The sequence below is a fragment of the Parus major genome, chromosome 11 (genome assembly GCF_001522545.3).
Source record: "Parus major isolate Abel chromosome 11, Parus_major1.1, whole genome shotgun sequence".
NCBI lineage: Eukaryota > Metazoa > Chordata > Aves > Passeriformes > Paridae > Parus > Parus major.
In genome coordinates this window covers 12,951,288-12,971,149 of record NC_031780.1, presented here as the reverse complement: position 1 = coordinate 12,971,149, position 19,862 = coordinate 12,951,288, and the positions used below count along the sequence as shown (strand labels likewise).

The 19,862-nt window shown below is 37.6% G+C and overlaps 1 long non-coding RNA gene across 1 annotated transcript; it reads left to right on the top strand.

Moving 5' to 3' along the window:
• The first annotated feature begins 1,487 nt into the window (after positions 1 to 1,487).
• On the top strand, positions 1,488 to 17,507 carry LOC117244990. Its single transcript, XR_004499053.1, has 3 exons — positions 1,488 to 1,635; positions 6,174 to 6,264; positions 17,456 to 17,507. It is a non-coding gene; the product is annotated as an uncharacterized LOC117244990 (long non-coding RNA).
• The last annotated feature ends 2,355 nt before the right edge of the window (positions 17,508 to 19,862 follow it).

Genomic DNA, 19,862 nt, shown 5'->3' with positions numbered 1-19,862 from the left:
GGTGTTTAATGGGAGCCTTTCCAGTCTGATAGGCTTGAACCAGCATCATGGACCAATTAAGTGAAAGAATCTATTGGTCCCATGCACTGTCTCATTATTCCCATAAAACAATTTTTTTGTGTGCAGGAATAAATTGCATGCTTTATAGAAACTTCTTTCTCAGTAATATTTCTGCTTTGACACGAGACAAGTTTTCCAGAGAGGGCATCTCCACAAATGCTACACTTGGGTGCCCACATCCAGAGCTCAGTTCAGCACTTCCACCTTGGGAGCTGAAGAGGTCCAAGTGCCACCTTCAAGTGGCAGAAGTGAGTCCCAGTTTCCAGGGCCACTCCTGGGTGAGGCAGCCCAGGCTGGGTCTGTATGAGAGGGCAATGCCACTCCCCCCTCCCCATCCCTACAGTGACACACACAATGTCCTCCTTTACTCCATCATGGGAAATGTTGGTGATCCTCCTGTGCCAGAGCCCCACTCTTCCCAGCCAGGTGGTATTCTCTCATCAGAGGTAAGAAGGTTTTCAGCAGTGGGATTCCCTCCCCCACCCTGACATTTAAGGTAAAATCTCCCTTCCTCAGGCAGAAATACTTGTGTCTGGCTTTGCTGCTGAGCACCCGATAGCTTTCAGTTAATACATAAACAACATGTACTAACCACCTGTTTTTAAAAAATATATAGCAACATTTTATCATAGCTAGTCTTCCTGAGACATGACTGTCTTGTTGAATACTATTCCTCTTATGCTGCTGAAAAATATTTTATTCAAAATATGACTTATTTAACAGCTAAAATGTCTAGGTTATAATTTCCTTGGTAGAAAGCATTTTCCATCTATTTTTCTTTCAATGTTCAGATACAAGTGAAAAAAAACCCAAAAAATCCTCCAAACATCCAACCATAATTGCCTAACTCCAAGACCAGAACAGCATACAATTTTGAGGAAAAACTGCCATGAAAAAAAATAGATGTATTGGAAAGGACAGAATTCAGTTAAAAGGTTGCCAGTGTACACATTTTTCTACTTGTTCATAAATACTAATTTAATTTTCTGTTCTGTTTTGCTGACATATTCTAAAAATCTCTATCAGAAGGTGCTTTGCTGACCTTACTCTTACTTGCTAAATTTTACAAGCATAGTGGCAGTCACTTCCCTTGAAAAAGACATTGTAGATATTGTTGCCAGGAATTGTTGCTAAGTGTAACCCCCTCTATCCCATATGTGATAAATAAAGCCAGCTTTTCCAAAAAAAAAAAAAAAGAGAGAAGAAAAAAAAGACATTGATATTCTCACAGTTTAGAAAAGAAGATCAACTTTTTTAACAACCCTACCCTCACTGCTCCACCTGCAGCTTGTTAAATAAATGTCTGGTGAAAACGCCATCCCCCAAATCATCACAAGGATCCAGGTGTTGGCCATTTGTGCTAACAATTTATAGGTGAATCCCATCAAAAGAGTGACTCAGCAGATTAAAATAGATATTTGAAGAAGCTTGGGAGGGTGGGTGCTAGTAGTCCTCTCCTGAACGTTTGCCCAGAAGGTTGTTAATTGCTGTACAAAATTTCTCCTGAAGTTTAGAAGGTGTTGGTAATTGGTTGAAAGATATTAATTTATTTTCCAGGGTGAGATGTCTTCCAAGGTGAGAAATAAGTTTTATTTAACAGGAGCAAAGATTGAGTAAAGGCTGGGAGGGAGGGGCTCCTAGGAAAGTGTGATGTAATAACATTTTGTTTTCCCTGCAAATAGGCAGGGAAGCTGTACTAATAATTTTCTAGAAATGCTTTAATGTCTTTTGCTGTGCACAGTTATCTTGTGAATTTTGTTTTTTGTGTCCTAGGGGGCTGTGGTAGGGGTATGTGCCTATGCCATTTCACATCAATCGCTAGTCCTGTACAGAAAGTTGGTCTTCTAGTGTTTTTAGAGATGGCCTGAATGCTTATATTAAAAATTAAGACTAATTGCTCTTCAGTTAAAGATATGTTTTGTATATGTTTCTGTATGCTTCTGTATTCCTGAAAGATGAACTCTTTCTAAAGTAAAAAAAATTATTAAATGAAGGTGGCAAGTTAGCACAACCCTGTTGTAGTATCTTCAGAGCTGCTTTGTTTTAGGCTGTCTTTCCTGAGGAGATCAATAATGGATGGCTGATATAATTCTTTCACCACTCAGAAATGAGAAAGCCTAAATGCATTTCTTTAGGGCAGGCATGTTTTTCATCCTGAGCTGAAAAGCCTGTAATTGAGTGAGGTTTATAAGTGTGATTGCTATTGGTGTGTGTTCCAATCTGATGTGCCTCTGAAAGGTTCCACTGGCATTTACCTGACGCTTAGGAATGTTGACCTCATCTCCCAAGCTGGCCAGGATGTGAAATGTCTGTGCTGGGAGACACATACTGAGAATAAATTTCAGAAGCATTGAGGTTTTGTTTATGATTGTGTTGGTAGCTTCCTCAAAGTTTACTACCTAGTTTGCATATACTGTAACTTTAAAAAGAAAGTAGAGCTGAGAACAGAAGTACATCCTCTTGCTATATTGACTTTGTATTTTCCTCGTGAACAATTGGAAAGACTTATCAAGCTTCCCATTGGTAAGAACATGGGAAAACTGGAGGGCTTCTTTGACTGGATTGTTCTGCTGCTATTCACAGGTCTAAAAAAATAGGGAGGAATGTGAACCTCTGAAATGAGGTGTCAGTATGGACATACTTGTGGCACAGGAGTCTAAAGTACAGTTCCTATTACTTGTCAATAGCAGCAGCTTTTAGGTGTCCAAACAAATGAAAATGTACCCAAAGGAAAGCAGCAGGAACAAAGAATTACAGGTTTGGTGTGACTCCAGAGTCATGACTGTACCCCAGATCCCTCTGTCATGGAAGCTGTCCTTTTACCCACTCTAAATACCTTCCCTTTCTCCAGGAAGCCCTGTGGCACAGCTGGTCTGTGCTCTGGGTAGGATGCTGACTCTTCCCCTACCCAACAGGCACTCACAGGGCCAGAGCATTTGCTAGACCCAGGCAGACTCTGCTCTGCTGCCCTTGCCTGAGGGGATTTTGTTTAATTTTATCTTTGGAAGGCTTTCTGTAGTATATTTATGATGAAAGAAATAGATATATTTAATTATATATATTATATAATATATATTATATAATATATATTTATATGTGTATTTGTACATAATAAATATATATAAATATAGAACTCCAGAATGGTTCAGGTATATGGAGGCATTGCTATAGCTGTAAGACAGACTGATACTGTTGAAGATTTCATCCTGTCTTCTGTTTTTTCTGATCTTCTAAATCAGATTAGCAGTCTGCTTTGCGTTGTGTTCATCCCAGAATTTTCTTGGAAAAAACCAGCAGAATTCTGTAATTTAATGTATTACTGTTTTCATCTGTTATTTTGGAAGGCTGTGGATAAGACAGATTGGTTTACAGCACATGTGAAATGCTGTTGAAATATGGAGCACAGATGCACTAGAGTAAAACAGTTCCTTTCACAGTTAGTTGCTATTGGTGAGAGAAAGGTAAATTCAACTTTGGATTAGCATTTTTGAAGGTCTGGTTGGGTTTTCTGTTGCATGTGAAAGGATGGAGTGATTCTGGGGGGAGTCCTGGCTGATGTCACAGTGGAGGTTTCTGTGGCTGAGATGGGGACTGCCAGGTGCAATGTAATGTTGAGGGTCCTGTGGGTCCCAGCTGTTGCTGTGGGGTCTCTGTGGAGCAGTTGGGGCTGCTCCATGTGGGACAGGGCTGGTTCCAGATGGTTCTAGAGCCATCCCAGCACAGGGCACAGCTGAGCCCCTCAGCAACACTACTGGTGCCTCTGTGGGAATGTGTCTAAAACAGCAGAAAATGCTGGACAAATGTAGGAGAGAGGAGGAAACGCAGGGAAAGAGCAGGAGGAGCACCACTAAGGTGCATGCCATCACTGTGTACTTCTGTGATTGAAGGTGATGTGTTGCTGTTAGTTGCACATATGGAACTTTATCTCCAGAAATAAAATAAAGCCCCTAAATGCCGTAAATCAGCACCACTTGTGAAATCCACAGTACGTCTTCCTTGCTGTGTGAACTCAGTTCTATTGGAAGCAGTATTCCCATGTTTGTTTTGATACACAGTGGAAATAAAGTACTAGTTCTCTTACCCACAAATATGCTGTGTGTTTGTGAATTGAGTTTCAAACTCTTTTATCAACACTGATTGCTGCCTGGGGAAATGATTCCAATATATCAAAGCCGGAGAGAAAAGAAAGCCAAGGGTAGCTGGATATTTCAAAGCAGAATAAAAAATGAGCATTAGAATTCATGACAAGTAAAAGCAATTTGTAGTACAGAGGTAGGCATTGTATTAAATAAATGCATTTAAAATATTGCATGTAAATGAAGTAGATGTCTGAATTTAAGAAGGAAGAACAAGTGCTATGCATCAGTGCTTAATCAGGTATTTGTAAGTAGTAAGAGACTTAATTTAAAAATAGGATTACCTGTAATTCACTCTGAATACTTAATTTTTTTTTTCTTTATCTGAATGAGTCATTTATTTCTATCAAGCAGTATTTTATTCTTCAAGTAGGTTTCTTCATTTGTTCTACCTATAACACAAAATAGTATTTAGTGCTAGAAACAGTGGGAAAATATTCCTAGGAGCAAGATATTTAGAGACAGAAAAAGGGGTATCATTCACTTTCTTCATTATAGTATGACAAGGACAGTCTCCTAGAAAGGGGGAAAAGTACTTTGAGTGCCAAATTGAATGACACTCACCATTTAGTTTTTTTCCTCAAGCATTTATTTTCAGCTCATGAGTATGTCTATTTTGTGTTTTCTGTTTTCCAATGGAGATGTGGCAATGTCATGAAAAAGGCATTTCTGAACAACCCTAGGTCTTAGTGTCAATTAGATAATTTTGGAAGCAGAAGTTTGTCTTATATAATGGTAAAACAGCTACAAATTAGGCAAAATACAGAAAAGTAATCCTTTATAAAAACTTAAATTAGTGTATTTCTTGCACAGTTTTAGGGTGTGAATAAACTACATTCCTGTTTTATACATTTTGGAAGTTTAGAAGGACAAGAGCTGAACCTGGTTCTTTTAACATGTTGCATAGTAGATATTCATTTGCAAGGAAAATGCTTTATCTTTGAATGTTTTTTGGATATTTTTCATTTAAAATAAATTAATTACTTGATTTTAAGAGACAGCAACAGTTTCCACCATAATGTGGTTGCTATTTGGGATATGTTCACCTTTTTTATTAGATTCCACCGTTGAACTTTATTTAACTGAGAGCCCTGGGGTTTGCTTGGTGACATACAAAATGTGTGTACATGCCTGTGTGTGAGACTTGAACAGGCAGCCGCCTTCCCTTTTCAAACCAAGGACATCCATAACAGCAACATGAAGCATTGAATTCAGTCCTTGTTTCCAGGGTTCAAACCTCTGTATGCAATTGAGATAATTTTGGTATCACTCCTTAACTGGCATTTGCATTTTGGTAAACTCTCTTAAGAATAGTCAAAAAAGTGCACCTGTCAAAACTATACATTTTGGTGGCAAAAAGGGTTTGAAGCAGAAAATCTTTTGTGGTTTGGATGATTTCCCCAGCTGTAAGCCCAGCAGCACAACATGAAACATGCCAACATTAGAATAGTTCACAAATTATTTTTATCAGACTGTACAATACATGCTTTTTAAAAAATAATAATTTAAAATTCCCTCTCAGCAATCCTGAAAGTTTTTATTTTAGTGGTGTGAAAGTACAGATGTCTTAACTACCTTGAAAATAAGAGCACTGTAAGGCAGATTTGGGTCCTATTTTAGTCAATATGGCAGTGATCCTGTGGACTTCAGACTCATTGTTTAATGCATGAAAATACAAATGAAGTTGCTAAGCACTGACACATTTTAAAAATAAAATGTTTTGGTAACTTAAACATGAAGCACTACTGCCAGATAGATGTAGTTGTGTGATGCTATGACTTCAGTGTGTCCTGCTACTTTCATGCTGGATTTGTAAAGCTGACAACTTTCAGTACCTTCTTCAAATCAGATTTGATCTTTAGACACTCTTACAAACACAGCTCATCTGTTACCTGGACTTTGTAATTTTGTCTGGTCTCAATTTACTGCCTGTTTGTATGACGCACGACACTCACTTGTGAATATTCTTTTCTTCAGATGAACAGCAAGTCGACGACAAGTTTGTGTTGAAAGTTACAATGCTTTAAAGGACATATGATCTGCTGTGCTTTTCAAAATCCCCAAATAGGTAAGATACAATCAAATTTGATTCTAAATGCAGTTTTGCTAGTCAGGCACCATTATAATTTGACAGGCACGATGTGACACAATGAAATCTGAATGACATAACCTCCTGTGACATATCTGATAGACCAAGGTAGAAATTAAATAAATATTTACAATAAGTTTCCTGTACTTGGCCTGTCATGTCCCCAGCCATGCTTCGGTGTTTTATCTTTAGGTCAGGTATTTGGTCTTAAACATCACAAAATATAGCAGCTTGTTTGTTCATGAGAATCTCCATAGGTGCTTTTGTGTACCTTTCCTGGATATTCTGGATCTGAATAATGTTGTAACCGTATAATTATTCCAATGTGGACACCTGTAAATCATTGTACTTGGTCAGTAGAGAAGCTGCTGAATATATGGAATCACTTAACCCACTTACATATAATTTGCCTAACTCTGATACACTGTGTGTTGTGGCTAGCTATGACCTAGTTGGCTTCTTTCTGAAGTTCTTAGGTGTTGGAAAAAAAGAAGAAAAGACACGGCTCCAGGGTTTCTTTCCTATAATTTATCATGACAGCGGCTTACTCAAAGAATTAAAAGCAAGGTATCTCCTCATCTACTGCTTTGGATTTACATTCCTGCTGCCATGAGAGGATTCTCTTCTAATTCAATGAAAACCAGTTGGTGCAGCTAAACTCCCAAACCTCCTAAAGTGGCATTTAATACATAAAATTAACAGAACATAAAATATACTTTAAAAGAATTCTTCACACTAACCCTTCAGCCAGTTATCAGTTATGCCTTGGCCCCTTTTCTAACTACTTAAAATTAATGATTTGGAATCCAGAGTTTTTATGCTTCTGGAGTCATCTTATTCTAGTGATTTCAGTGGGAATTGGCAAGCCTAAAATGTAGTTCATAATTAAACTATACCTATCATATCTGCATTATTTTATTATATAGAACACCATATTAAAATGGCTTAAACCATATCACAATGTATTTGCAAATATTATTTCTAAGAACTTTACCTAAAAGTAAATTTTAAACAATTCAAGTTTTTAAACAACAAACAAATATGATTTACAGCACTTAAGAAACAATTACTTTTACAGCCTGGGATGAAACTGCTACATGGTCTGTTCCAAAGTAGCCTAAGTAAATGTTTGCTAAAAATAGACTGGGCTATGAAAACCAGAAAGCAATTTTCATGTATTCCTTATTTTCCATTTGAAATATAAACTAAAGAATCAGTATTAATTAAATATGCTTATATCATGGTCTGCCAAAAAAACTTGTAAACCACTGTCAAAAATGTCACTGCAAAGTATGACATGAATATACCAGGTTGCTCTGTAAAAATAAGAAATTTATCTCCGTGTGATCCCAACTTTGAAGGTTACTTATGCTTTCAGAATAAATGTCCACAGAGTCACTCTGCATTCATATTTCATTTGAAATTGTTGCACTTTATTATGGAATAGCTTCATTGATGAAGGGCATTCAAATAACAAAAAGAAACGTGCTGGTTAAAGACAGGAATAAACTGTTCCCGCTCCTGTATTGTAAAAACAGTGCAACTGTTCAGTCTCACAAGCCTGACATATCTGGAATATCAAACCTCCATGCTTGTCTCTGCACAGACCAGGGACAGCAGAGGTGAGCACTGTCACCTTTATTGCAAGTAGCCAGATGGTCCTGTTATTTCAGTCTCCTGAATAGATAATAGGTAGCTCAGGAAAGAAGTTCTTATTGTCAGCTGAGGTATAAGAGATTCCGGACATGGAGTATCACTCTTTATATCTGTTCTTATTGTTTTAGTTGCTATCTAAAATAATTTTCTTAGGCACAGTAGATTATAGAAGCTAAGTGTAAATAAAAAATACTGCATGGTATTGGAATTGTGGGAATACTGATAGTTTATGTTTTTCAGGAAATAAGTCTCAGGTACAAACGTTGTGATCTGGTATTAAATTCAATGTAGCTATTTGTCATGATAAAGCATTTCTGAGGTATTTTACTTGACAAGCAAGCTATACATTAAGTTTCAGTATATTTGACATATTAATTTATAGGAAAGAAGTAAAGACAGAATGCAGGTAACAATAGGCTCCAAAAGAGATTTGGGGATGTATGTTACTAAAGACAAATCTTTGTAAGCTATATTGAATGGTTGCATTCAGCAAGTCCAAAAATGTTTTATTTTGAAATCTCTAGCTGTATTCATCTGTTTCAAATCTCTAGCTGTGTTTTTGTCCATTTTCTGCCTATCTGTTCTCTGTTGTACTTGTGTTTTTATGGCTTAGCCCCATGAGGATATCCAGAGGCAGTGCTGTGGCAGACCTTGCTGAAATCTCTACCAGTGAGCACTGATGCTCACTTGTTTTAATTTCTTCTCTTATTTCTTCCTTTCACCTTTCAAACCTTTGTTCAAAAAACAGTTGCCTTGCTAGTTACTTTGTATTAGATGTGCTGACAAGCATCAAGATGAAAAAGTGGTTTTCACCAAAAAGGAGTTATAGAATTTAAATTAGGATTTAACTGAATAAGAGTGGGCCAAATTCGTAGAATGGATTGGCTTGGAAGGGATCTTAAAGATCATTTTGTTCCACTCCCTGCCATGGACATTGATTCTGAAAGTATCTTCTCTAGAGCTGCCCACCTCTTGAACTTCTTCCTTTCCAACTTCTCCTTTCCTCATAGAAACAGACAGTTTCACAATGCTGTTTTGATGAACAGAAACCTCATGAGAACATAGTTAAAGTGCAGTAATCCTACAGCAAGATGTTTAATTTTATGCCTATAGTAATGCAATACTTCAGAGGCTAATTGTGTTTAGGAACTACTCTTGGAAAGGAGACACGTAAGAGAGACTCAGTGACTGGAATGATGGGATAATTGCACAGTGCAGGAGGATTTGCTATAGATCAGAAGCAAATCCAGTATTATTGCCACTGGCAAGAGACTTGGGATACCTGAGAGAGAAATGTATAGCTTCACACCATTCCAAGAATAGATTTGTGCTCATACAGCTGAATTGCACTTTGGGTATATTCCTTCTCCTTTTTTCAACCCAGAAGGAAAAATGCATATAATATTCCATACATTGTATGCATTTCTTTTTTGAGGAATTAAGTATTTCTTATTTTACATCTCTTCTGTAGAAATTTCAGAGAATTGGCAATAGAATGAATCCTTGGAAGCAATGAATTGCTTATGTGTTTTTTTTCCCTGATTTGCTAAGAGTTTGTCAGTATTCTGTCCTGATTATACTTGATACATGTAGTCCTGGAGAAAAAAGGTATTATGTTAAAGGTGCTTTACACCCCTAGAAAATTGATATTTCCTTGGAAATACAAACTTTGGTTGCTCAGCAGAGTTTATGCAGTTGTTGCAAGTCTCATCTTCGAGTGTCTGCATTCATACTGTGCTTGTTACAGTGCCCTGGTATAGCTGTGAAAGGAGCTACATCTTTTCCCCCATCTAGCCTCAATATAAACAGGATCTAAGTTACAAATGTGATAACTAACTATACATTACAATTCATTAAATATTCTTAATTCTGGTGGGGGAACAAATGAAATTCATCATTAGCAATTGAGTTTTAGAGTGAGTGTGTGGGGGTGCATGGGAATAAGTATCCTAGAAGAAATTTATGCAGATTAAATCCATTAGCAATTTTTTTCACACCTCATTAGGCAAAATATCAAATCCTACTTAGCTCTTCTACTTCTCTCATTAGACAATTTAAACTATTCTGTTCCATACCATGGAAAGACTAAACCAATCCCTGGTGTAGTGTTCCACAAGTGAATTCTCAATTCACAGCTGTCATACCAGCTCCTTGGGCTCATCATGTTGCCTCAGTGTACTGTGGCATGGCTCAGTCTGCTGAGGGAGCCTGGCAACCCTAGAGGGGCTCTCTGGAAAAGTGTATTTTACACAGACAGCACTGTCCATGCTCTCTGACACTGTCAGTGCCTTAAAATATGTGTTCAACTCTGTGCTGTGTATTGAAAGACTTCCCAGTGATTGTTCAAAAAGTTTCTCTGTCACTCCCTTTGTCAGAAAATACAGAATTATCAAAAAATTGAAGTTTTCTTTCTGAGGATGTCACTCTTGTTAGACCTTTTAATGGAATAATTAATTGGGTTGATGTTGGGATATCTGGTGTGGTTACAACTGTGTTGTGGCTGTGAATTAGCCATAACTTTAAGTCAGTTTAAGTCAAGTCCACTGTTTTGGGAAGTGTTCCTAACCTATCCTGACCTACAGCTCATTCCTGTCCTCCTTCATGTGCCTCTGCTGGCATAGAAATGGACAAGAAAGGGGGACAAATTGGCTTAAAATTATCCTGGCAAAATAGGTCTGAATTAATTTTGATACAGCTAGGTTTTCTGGGCTGGCTCACTATCTAACCTTGCAAATACTTAACCACAAAAGAAGGAAAGGCTGAGACTGGAGAGAGGGAGAATACAAAAGTGCTTCTTTTAACTGTACTAGTCTTACAGCAGTTAAGGTTTCCATGATACTGTGGCAATAATATAATCAGTATTTCAAAGGAAGCTCTATAATTTGAAGTTGAACAAAAGTAGGTGGAAAACTTTAAAAAGAGTTTGATAGCAAGAATTTGTCATTATTTTTGCAGGGAAAGGGAAAGAAATAGGGTTTCCTCTTGTTAATTCATTTACACACAGCAAGAGATATGAAAGTACAAGCAAATATTATAAGTCTATTCTGAGTGAAAGTCTAAAAAATGGGGAGGCTTTAATCCTTGTTCTTCCTGTTATTTGACTACTCCTTCTGATTTTGAGACTGAAAAGTGCTAAATATTTTTCATTCCATGCCCAAACCGTCTTGTGCAAGATTGCACAGTTTAAAAGCATAGAGCTCTCTTAACACAAAGATAGCAGACTGAGAGGAAAAATTCTCAGCTGAGTACTCAAGGTTGAGGCCCAATTAACTTTTCTTTCTTATTTATGAGTGAAACTGCAGTAGAGTCAGAAAACAGTAACAAAGGCACCACTTCTCCATGTACAGTATTAGAGCATTATTTAACTTTCAAACTAGGTTAACAGTATTTTTAGCCTCTGTCCTCTCCTTATTTCTTGCAGATGCTGGAGCAGGTAGAATTTCCATTTTTACCTCACACTGGAAGCAGCAGAGTATAAGAGAACAGCTGAATTCTTGCAGCGCCACATGTAGTGTTCTTTGCTGCCTTTGATCATTTGTCATTTTGATCATTACAGTTTGAACGAAGTAGTTAATTGATCCTTTCTCATCGCCTCTTTCATGTCCTGCCTGCTATCAGCTTTGGTCATTTCCTTTATATTCAAAAATGTACAGGAAATAGTCCTGCAGGTCTTAGCAAAGTGGGTGTGCCTGTCACTCTGCTGTGAAAGGAGTGTTCCTGGAACCTTGCTCACTTGGTCAGGAATGCTTTGGAGCCTCACCAGGGCGTAGCTTGTACCTCATTATGCTTTCTATAGCCAGTAGGTGCATCTCACATGCTGAGAAGAAGGGCCAGAAGAAGGAATAGGCAGACAGGAAGATTTTGAACAAAGGTTCCTGAAGGCTATATCCTCTGTTCAGTCCCACAAAAGCAGATCCGATGTGGGATGTGTGAAAGTGGCCAAGTAGAGGCTTGTGCTCTTATTGGCTTTGTGTAGACTTATGAGGGTTATGGTTCCCAGGTATCCTTGTGAAACTGGGACAGTCAGGACAAAGCTGAAGCAATTCCAGTAATTTCTATATGGGTACAGCTTGTACTGTCCCCATCCCACATGAGGGAAAGAGCTGCTGCTGCTGGCTGCTTCTGACAGTGTGGGTCACTGGCACATAGGCTGGAAAAGATATGGGCCCTTTAAAGAATGGAGTTAAACATTCTAAACAGAAAATCTAATTTTCTTATTTTTTTTCTGTGTCATCTGGCAATCCCAACAGAGTTAGAATCTCCCTCAGCTGTTGCATGCTCTCTAGTTTCCCTGGCCTAACCAAAGGAAGGAAATTCTGTCAGATGATGGCATATGAGCAAGTGCTCATAGTCGTGGGGAGCTCGTGGCACAGAACAGGCTCTCAATTGCATTGGAATCTAGGGATGGAAAAGGAGAGAGGAAGAAGTAATCTCACTTTGTGTCAGGTTGCCTTTTCTCCCACACCATAACCCATTCCAAATCCCTCTGTTAAACCATGAATACATTGTATGCTAAGCTAATAATTTCTCCTATTATATTTTACATGCAATTCTTCAAATTCAAAGGTCACCAGCCAGACATGTAAAATGACTTAATGAACGACTTCAGCTCGTTAATCATGCCTCAGTGTTGCAGTGCCTCTCCTCTGTTCATTAGAATAACATTTCTTTGCACTTTATGGCAAACCATCATTATAATACAGAACAAGGACAACAGAATGTGAAAGACTTTTTTTAATGAGACTTCATAGCTGCTCATGGTGGGACTCCTCATCCTGTTTGCTCTTGAAAGAGCTGTCTGACAAAGGTTTAGAATTTTACCTGATGAAGAGAGCCAGAAAGAGTTTCACAGGGAAAACTGTCAATGAGCTTACAGAAAACTGCATAAACTTGGCTGCCCTGTCAGCTGAGCTGTCAGTCTTCAAACAAATGCAGAGCGAAAAATCTTTAATTGTACTCAGCACACACAAGACATTTTATGCTGTATCATTGTCATTTGCAGCTGTTCTTAACTCACAGAGAAAAAGCAGAAACCCAGGATCTTGAGTGGACTCTGGACTTAATATGGAGAAACTCTGTACTTTAATAATTACCAATCATTGAGGAAAATAAACTGTTAATCAGAACTTCTAACACTCAATGATAAAAGCATTATCAATGCTTTTTGCTGTTATTTTAGTGTTATTCTACTCCTTACCTTGGATATACCAAAAAAATGGAATCAGCTGGACTCAGACAGCTAATTTAAATCTCTCTCAATAAATATTTTAAGGGATGTTAATTATATTTTAGAATCTTTCTTCTTTAGCTGGAATAATGAAATTGCAAAAATGGCTTATAAAGTTTAGTGGCTGTTCATTTTTAATTAAAATGTTCTTCACTGTTTTCCCTTAGGAGTGGAGCGACCTTAAGCACTAGAAAAAGGTACCAAGGTTCCTCAGAAAAAGTACCAGTCTGGCTATTGCCCACATTCATTTCCTGTCTGAGGCCAGTCCAGGTGCTCCCAAAAAAAATAAATACTTACAAATCCAGGCACTAATCTTGTCCTCATGACAAATTTTCAAATTCCTTTGATGGCAAATGCAGTTTTAATTCATATGAGAGGCAGCATTAGAACAGTTCTGCAATATGCAGATAGAGGAGTAATAATGATGAGAGATACTTATTTTATTGCCAGCCTCAAGAGATAAAATTGAACTTTACAATCAATGGATTTGTGAGGTGTTTGGAAATTATTGTTCTTTCCCCCTGCCATCTGTTTGTTTGTTATTGCACATCTCCATTGTTTTTGATGTACTATAGGTGTTATTTTTGCAATATACCTTTCATCTCCTATATATTGATTAATTTCTATGTGCAATTTTCTATTTTCTTCATCCTTGAGTCTGTTTCATACTGTTAACTCAGTATGTGCCCTTAGTTCCTAGATCCTGAAGCAGGTTTCACCCTAGGCTTCAACAGCTTTCTCTCCAGCTTTGCTGCTATTTTGTCCCTGCAACTCCCTTGAAGTTCTGTATGTCCATATTTTTCTTCCTCACTGGCCAAGGTCTCTTTCACATGGATACTGCCTTGGCCAAAGGTAAAAAACCTGTTTTTTTTCAAGCCTGGAGTGAGGAAGAAGCCCTATTCTTTGTTCCCCAAATATTTCTGTCATCACTGGGTGAAGCAACAGAAGCATTGAAATAAATCAAGTTGTTAAAGTATGGTTACTAAAGTGCTCATGAGCTTCTTTTTTCAGCTGCTCTCTTCTCCAAATCATCAGGCTCCTTTTTGCTGCATCTCATACACTATTTTCCATCTTTCTCTCTGATAGGCTAAGAAAAAGCTCTTTTTTTCCTTGTAATCTCTAGTCCTCTTTCCCTTGTGTTGCTCTGATCTGCTTTGTCAAGTGATCAAAGTCCCTGTACAGGTGAGCTGTTGCTTAGTTACCACCTGCTTGGAATTCACTCTTGAAAAATTGCTTTGTCTTGAGAAGTAGCCATATCTTTGTTCCTTGGTGCTCCATTTAAATGGATGATCAAAGTTTATCAGCCTGCTCTATTAGCTCTGTGTTCTGTGCAAAACTTTTTCTTGTCACTTCTATGGATTTTAGGTCAATCTGGAGAAAAGAGATGGAGGAGAAGGCAAGAATGCTCTGTAGTTTAGAGGGAGTGTTTGCCAGAAGGCAATCTTGCAGGGAAACAAAGTACATAGTCTCCAGCACCAAACAGTCTCAACACAGCCAAATAAATCCAAAAGACTGTGAAGATATTTTGCTGTTGGGTGGCTGCTGATTGTCTAAGGGGAGAGGTGAAGACCAATGACTGCCACTGCATGGGAATTTTTTTTGGGAAGTGTAGGAGCCTGGGGGAGGTGACTGAGATAATCCTGGAGAAGGATTTAACAAGTACTGAATATTCATCTCTCAATTAAACCAACAAGAAGCAAATTCTCACTGTACAATTGCTCAGGTCTGGAGCTGTGTTTTCACTATTTAGGAAATATAAATACTGAATTGTGTGGCTGATAATTTTTTCTGATATCTGAATAGAATATAGGTTTTTCTTGCACTTTTGCAGAATAGAGCTATATTTTGTGAGCTAGAGCAATTTTCCCAAGTGGTACTTAAATGTTAACTTCAACTAGCACACATCATAAAGCCAAGTAAATTCTCTTAATGCTTTTTTTTGTTCACTAAGGCTGTTTTATGTTAGTTACATCTATGTCAAATTTCTATAATCACAGCACTTTCTATATTAACTGCTGTATCAGCTTATTCCTAGAAATCTAGAAACATACACCAGTAAAATTGTAGAGAAGTTCAAGTTCAAAGGGGCCTTGGGAGTTTCAAATTCCCCTGCCCAAAGCAGATATTTAGGGATGTTCTGAATAGATTCAATAAAGATGAATCCACAAACAATCTGGATAATTCATTTCCATTTTTGTTTATATTCATAGTTAAAAAACAAGTGGAATTTTCAGTTCGGGTCTCTTGCCTCTTATCTTTCCCTGTGCACTGGCTCAATCTCCTTTTCTTCCCATCAGTCATTTACACATGCAGCGAAGATTTGAATAAATGCAAACATATGGAAATCAAGGGGATGATTCTGAGGGTCAGTAAAATGTGCTGTGGGTATAGTATTATCCAATTTCTACACAAATGAGGTTGCAGAGAAATGAAAGCAGAAGCATACAAAAAACCCCCAGTTACCTCTGAGATTTGACCGGTCTTGGTGCACTTGATTCTGGTGCAGCTGAGATTCTTTCTTTGCTGTCTAGATTAATTTTTTTGGGAAAAGAAGATTCTAGAGGTTTTGCTGAAGTGTTAGCACATAGTCTTTTGTTCAATAACCAGTACTGTTCACTTTTTTTTACAATGTTAAATTTTGCTAGCAATGAGGTAGTATTAAGTGTTTTTGTTGTTAATTCTTTTACACAGGTACAATGTCAGCATAAAAGCAACTACCGGGGAGATCAAAGCTAGAAAGGATCAAACATTGAGAATGTAGTTTTTATATTTCTGACAATTTCTCAAAAATTACTAGGGTCTGTGTTGTATAAAGGCATTACAGATTTTTGAAGAACAAACAGTTTTGAAGAAGTATTAAAAGAGATTTAAGTTAGAAGCAAGATTATTGATTTGATATGCAAGATGGCTTGGATACAGGGTGGAAAGCAGTTGGGAAAAATGACTGAAAATGAGAGAAGTTTATGAAACCTAAGTATGTAGAAATTCAGATAAAGGCCCTGATCCTCTGTCAAGGACTAAATGGTGATGGTATTACTGATTTAAAAAGCATACTGAATAATCAGGTCCTATTCTGTTAAAATAGCAGGGAAAGCTCTGTTTTCCACTGTAGTGCTGCTCTTCTTTCTATCTCATACAGGGGCTCTTAGAACAAGTGTCAAGGCAAACTTTCACATTGAGTGTTTCTCTCAATTATTATTCATCACATTTAATTTTTATGAAACAGCTAGAATTCTATTTATGTTCCATATCTCATAATATGGGATAGCTTTTGTTAATTGCTAGGCTGTGACTCCTCTAACCACCCCAAATGCTTCCATTTTTAACTTATGACAATAATAGAAAGATACTTTTTGACTCCTGTTATTTTTGTTGCTAATAGCTGAGAGCCTTGCAGAGTTTAAAAATATCAAACCTTGAACAGCTTTTCTCTGAAGAAGCTCTAAGGCATGCAATTTGTTTGCCAGCTGATGTTTGCTTGATTTAAGAGCAACAACAAAACTTCTAACCCTGAAGTTAATTACATATTTTGTAAACATTTCTATAATCTGTTATCACCATATTTTGTGTGATATGACAATGTATATGCTAAAACTATGAATTTAACTGAGGGAAACCTTTCCAATTTCTGGCAGAAAGCATAACCCCTCTTTTTCTGACTCTGCAATGTGTCAAAGGGACAGGGCCTTAATGTTTTATGCAAGCAGAGTTCTGACTGCCTGAGTCTGGAGACAGGTATGCCATACCTGGTGATAAAATGCATCTTTTGTGAAGTATGTGTGTGACTGAGGAGCTTCCTGGGGAGGATTTCCCATTGTTCAGGAGAGGATGCTCTTGCATTGGCATCTTTCCCACTGTATAGTCCCATTTTGTGTTCCATTCTGCCAATTCCAGTTGGCTGCACATTTACTAGAGCTACATAATTTTCTAATTTTCCCTGGTCACAGGGTTTTGTAACTGGAGACAAGTCAAAGTAGTGAAGTGCTCAAACAGCAAGAGAATGGGATTTTTTAATTTAGTAGGGACATTCTTGCTGTGCTTTTCTGTAAGGTAAAGCCTGTTTATCATTCACTTCCCCCAGCTTTCTCCTTGACTTGAAAACATGTATGGGCAAGACCTGTGTGTATTTAAATGTACGTAACCTCACACTGTCAGCCTCTCAGAAAAGAAGGAATTAAACAGAACAAAATCTCTAATGATTAACAGTCACTATCTTTAGTGATTCACTTCTGATGACAAAGGGTAAAGCAGTTGGGTTTCTTGTATTTTGCTTCCACTTTCTTCAAGGTAATTGCCTCCCAGTGAAGGTAGCTGAGCTTCAAGACCTAATTTCTCCCAGTTTGCTACCAGGTTCTGAAAGACTTGGTCTTCAGAAATTATCATTGGGCACCAGGTTCCAGTACATACAGATGCTCTGGTTTACAGAAACAAAGGTAATACTTGTGCTCAAATTCTGGGTGACAGTGCAAAGTTATTCATAGGAAACTGCTGTGGTAGTTTCAAATCAGAGCTACAGGAACTCATGAGGGATGTCTTCCAACATCCACTTGGTCCATACACGAGGTAGTAGCATGAGAAAATGTGGTGGATAGTAACTACTAGGAGATTTTTCCTTCATTACCAATTTTGTGGGTCATGAAGTGTGTAGTCCATTTCAGATAAAGGACTGATGTGCACAATGTTATCTTCAGTAAGTTTTTGGCAAAATTGGCTTTATTAGCTGTTTCTATATTATTAATATTCAGCAAAAGAATTAGGATTTCATCTCATCCAATGTAGAACTAAAAGTAATTTTGTTGACTGTTAATTCTTTTATCAGGTTATGCATCTATGATATTTTGAAAACATAAAACCTAAAACAGCTTCAAAGCAAAAAAAATATTTGTTTGGACTTTGTTTTAATCTAAATACTGTAAGAATTATTTCACAGAACTTAGTCCAATATACCAAGTTACAGAAAGAGATAATGCTGCAGGTAATGCATATTTTGTATATACATAGGACCTATAGCTCTGAGCATGGGATTCTGCATAGAAATCTTGTGTTTATATGAACCCCAGGGATGCATACACACATCAAATGGACTGTTTCCTTCTTTCCAGAAATAGTGCAGAGACTCATGACTGGTGTCTTACAGACCCAGGACTGAATATTGTACATTAAACTATACTTATAACAGTGATTTGCAGAGGCAGAGTCATAAATGCAGATCCTGAGTTTCTGAGTTAAGTTTTTGTTACAAATCCCTACAAACTAGGGATGAGAACCTCTCTTGAAGGAATTATTGACTTTATGTTGAATCTTGCCGAGAGCAGAGCAACCACAAAGTTAGAGGAGTCTCAGTCAAGCTGAGAATTGATAAAGCAGAGCAAAATGCTTTTCTGCCTTACCAATGATCTCCTCTCCTTGGCTGCCTTTGCAGTTCGTGGGGGTGTGAGCTCATCCATTTGTACACCAATGGAAAGATTCCCTGCTCCCAGGGAGTGGAAGAAATCCATAACAGTTGTGTTTTGGCTCTTTCACTGCTCAAGGGCAGAATTTCAAGTACAAAAGAATGCTGCTTACTTTTATTAGGACTAGTAAATAAATGTCTGGATTGTAATTTTGTTTTATCTGCAGAAGTGCTGAAATTTTGACATAAGCCCAAGAAAAGAGTTCTAATGCTTTTCCATTCTGACAACTCTCTACAGTTTATACAGGGGCAGTGAATGTGAATATATAGATTTATAATCTAATTTCTGTGAAGCCTATGGCTAGGGAAAGTTGAAGTGTTGATGTCACCTGTTTCAATGTACTGAGTCTGATACATCTCTGGTTTTGTATTTTTTCTGAAGAGGTCTTGTAAGGATGATTTCTTGGTGCCTATGCTCTGCACACAAAAGGGCAGTTATCAAGCACAGAGTAATTATCTGGAGCCTGTTACAATGCTGACTCCCAGTTTTGAAACCAAGTGTATTTTTGAACAATTGACTGAGAAGTCCCTTGCTCTGTTGAACCAGGAGAAAGGAGAAGCCATGAAAGTAATAATAATAAAAAAAAACCAAAACAAAAGAACCCAACCAATCAAAGAAAAAATCACCTTCTGTTTCATCATCAACTTTTCCATCCTTAGTGTGGAGGAGATTGCAGAGACAGGAGAGGTCAGCTTCCAGGCCTGCTGTCCTCTTAGTGTCTGATAGCATGGATCCCAATTAATGTCAGTTCTGAACGGGACTTTTAAGATGTAAATTATTTTATACCCAAAGCTGCATATAATATAATATTATATTCTTTCATATAGGTCATCTAAACAGCTGTTGAATTCTTGAAGCTTTCAGCCACTGCTGATCTGAGTCAGGTCTGAACTGATGACCTGCTGATGAAAACCTAGAGTCAGATTTCAGTCCCCTGAGTCATTTAGACTGCCTGCAAATGCATAATTAACATTTAAGATGCAAGTCTTTTTTTAGTAGCAGGAGATGAGCGATGAAGGTGGCCAGTGTTTAATAGTCTAGATCATCCTGATATAACACTGTAAAGAAAATGTCTGTACAGCTGGAAAGTTCAAACTTTGATGTAAGAAAAACAATGAGCTACAAGTCAATCAATATTTCACTGAAATAAATTTCAACACTTTATTTTCTTAACACTGTTTGTTAAAGGATTAGAAGAGAGAGGCATAGGGTAGTTAGGACATTCATCTGAAGTATTGGAA